The sequence below is a fragment of the Oncorhynchus mykiss genome, chromosome 5 (genome assembly GCF_057628025.1).
Source record: "Oncorhynchus mykiss isolate SJ-2025 chromosome 5, ASM5762802v1, whole genome shotgun sequence".
Lineage (NCBI taxonomy): Eukaryota > Metazoa > Chordata > Actinopteri > Salmoniformes > Salmonidae > Oncorhynchus > Oncorhynchus mykiss.
Window position 1 is genome coordinate 92,163,221 of NC_143026.1, and position 3,380 is coordinate 92,166,600.

Here is a 3,380-nt window from a genome sequence, read left to right on the forward strand (position 1 = left end):
TGACAAATCAACAATAAATGTCAGTGTTCCTCAAGGTTCCGTTTTGGGACCACTATTGTTTTCACTATATATTTTACCTCTTGGGGATGTCATTTGAAAAAGTAATGTTAACTTTCACTGCTTTGTGGATAACACACAGCTGTACATTTCAATGAAACATGGTGAAGCCCCAAAATTGCCCTCGCTAGAAGCATGTGTGTCAGACATAAGGAAGTGGATGGCTGCAAACTTTCTACTTTTAAACCTTTTAAACAAAACAGAGATGCTTGTTCTATGTCCCAAGAAACAAAGAGATATTCTGTTGAATCTGACAATTACTCTTAATGGTTGTACAGTAGTCTCAAATAAAACTGTGAAGGACCTCGGCGTTACTCTGGACCCTGATCTCTCTTTTGAAGAACATATTAAGACTGTTTCAAGGAAAGCTTTTTTCCATCTACATAACATTGCAAAAATCAGAAATGTTCTGTCCAAAAATAATGCAAAACAAAAAAATGTATTTTTATTTTTTTTGTTACATCTAGGTTAGACTACTGCAATGCTCTACTTTCAGGCTACACAGATAAGCACTAAATAAACTTCAGTTAGTGTTAAATACGGATGCTAGAATCCTGACTAGAACCAAAAGTGCTAGCCTCCCTACACTGGCTTCCTGTTAGGACAAGGGCTGATTTCAAGGTTGTACTGCTAACTTACAAAGCATTACATGGGCTTGCTCCTACCTATCTGTGATTTGGTCCTCCCGTACATACCTACACGTACGCTACGGTCACAAGACGCAGGCCTCCTAATTTTCCCTAGAATTTCTAAGCAAACAGCTGGAGGCAAGGCTTTCTCCTATAGAGCTCCATTTTTATGGAATGATCTGCCTACCCATGTGAGAGACGCAGACTCGGTCTCAACCTTTAAGTCTTTATTGAAGACTCACCTCTTCAGTAGGGTATCAGGAGTGTTAAGGTGAACGGAAAGGCACTGGAGCAACGAACCGCCCTCGCTGTCTCTGCCTGGCCGGTTCCCCTCTCTCCACTGGGATTCTCTGCCTCTAACCCTATTACAGGGGCTGAGTCACTGGACTACTGGTGCTCTTCCATTGCGTCCCTAGGAGGGTTGCGCCACATGAGTGGGTTGAGTTGCTGACGTGGTCTTCCTGTCTGGGTTGGCGCCCCCCTTGGGTTGTGAAGTGGCGAGTATCTTGATGGACTATACTCAGACTTGTCTCAGGATGGTAAGTTGGTGGTTGAAGATATCCCTCTAGTGGTGTGGGGGCTGTGCTTTGGCAAAGTGGGTGGGGCTATATCGTGCCTGTTTGGCCCTGTCCGGGGTTATCATCGGATGGGGCCACAATGTCTCCTGACCCCTCCTGTCTCTGCCTCCAGTATTTAAGTTGCAGAAGTTTGTGTCGGGGGGGCTAGGGTCAGTCTGTTATATCTAGAGTATTTCTCCTGTCTTATCCAAAGTCCTGTGTGAATTTAAGTATGCTCTCTCTAATTCTCTCTTTCTTTCTCTCGGAGGACATGAGCCATGGGACCATGCCTTAAGTCTACCTGGCATGATGACTTATTGCTGTCCCCAGTCCACCTGGCCGTGCTGCTGCTCCAGTTTCAACATTTCTGCCTGCGGCTATGGAACCCTGACCTGTTCACCGGACCTGCTACCTGTCCCAGACCTGCTGTTTTCAACTCTCTAGAGACAGCAGGAGTGGTAGAGGTGCTGACCTGTTGCATCCTCAACAACTACTGTGATTATTATTATTTGACCATGCTGGTCATTTATGAACATTTGAACATCTTGGCCATGTTCTGTTATAATCTCCACCTGGCACAGCCAGAAGAGGACTGGCCACCCCTCATAGCCTTGTTCCTCCCTAGGTTTCTTCCTAGGTTCTGGCCTTTCTAGGGAGTTTTTCCTAGCCACCGTGCTTCTACACCTGCATTGCTTGCTGTTTGGAGTTTTAGGCTGGGTTTCTGTACAGCACTTTGAGATATCAGCTGATCTAAGAAGGGCTATATAAATACATTTGATTTGATTTCTGCAGAGAAGAATGGGGGAAACTTCCCAAATACAGGTGTGCCAAGCTTGTAGCGTCATACCCCAGAAGACTCAAGGCTGTAGTCGCTGCCAAAGGTGCTTCAACAATGTACTGAGTAACGTTTTTATATTTTATTTTTTACATTTGCAAAAATGTCATAAAAAAAACGTTTTTGATTTGCCATTATGGGGTAATGTGATGTCATTATGGGGTATTGTGATGTCATTATGGGGTATTGTGATGTCATTATGGGGTATTGTGATGCCATTATGGGGTATTGTGATGCCATTATGGGGTATTGTGTGTATATTGATGAGGGGGGAAAAAAACTATTAAATCCATTTTAGAATAAATTAACTTAATAAAATGTGTAAAAAGTCAAGGGGTCTGAATACTTTCCGAATGCACAATATAGTTTATAGCCACAAGCCAGAGTCCTGCCCAACCCCCCACTTGGTTTGGTATAAAGAGCTAGACATTTTGGGTCAAGGAGAAGACAGGAGCTGCACAAACTATAAAGAAAGGATTTTCCTGTTCCTCCCTCCCTCCTTCTCTCCCAGTCCCAATCTCTTAGACTTGGTGTCTCTGAGGGAAGAATGCATCTCATCTGGGATGTCGGCAGGTTGTCAGGGAGTGTGGGGACGAGGGGGAGAGGGATAGTCATGGGGCGGAGAAGATGGGAGAGGGGGAGAGGGGTAGGCATGGGGCGGAGAAGATGGGAGAGGGTGAGAGGGGTAGGCATGGGGCAGGGAAGATGGGAGAGGGGGAGAGTGGTGGGCATGGGGCAGGGAAGATGGGAGAGGGAAGGAGTGGTGGGCATGGGGCAGGGAAGATGGGGGAGAGGGGTGGGCATGGGTCGGAGAAGGTGGGAGGGGGGAGGGGGTGGCCATGGGGCGGAGAAGATGGGAGAGGGGTGGGCATGGGGCGGGGAATATGCGAGAGGGTAGAGGGGTAGGGTTTGGGCGGGGAAGATGGGAGAGGCTTGGGGGAGAGAGGAGGGGAGAGGAAGAGTGGTAAGCCTGTCCCTCCCTTCCCGTCCCAGGGCAGACAGACAACAGAGGCGTCTGTGAGGGGCGTCCTCCTGTCGTGTGCCCTCCCCTTACCTCCAGTCTCCTCCTGTCCTGTCCTGTCCCATCCTGTTCCCTCCTGTCCTGTCCCATTCTGTCCCCTCCCCTTACCTCCTGTCCCCTCCTGTCCTGTCCCGTCCTGTTCCCTTCTGCCCTGTCCCATTCTGTCCCCTCCCCTTACCTCCTGTCCCCTCCTGTCCTGTCCCGTCCTGTTCCCTTCTGCCCTGTCCCATTCTGTCCCCTCCCCTTAACTCCTGTCCCCTCCTGTCCTGTCCCGTCCTGTC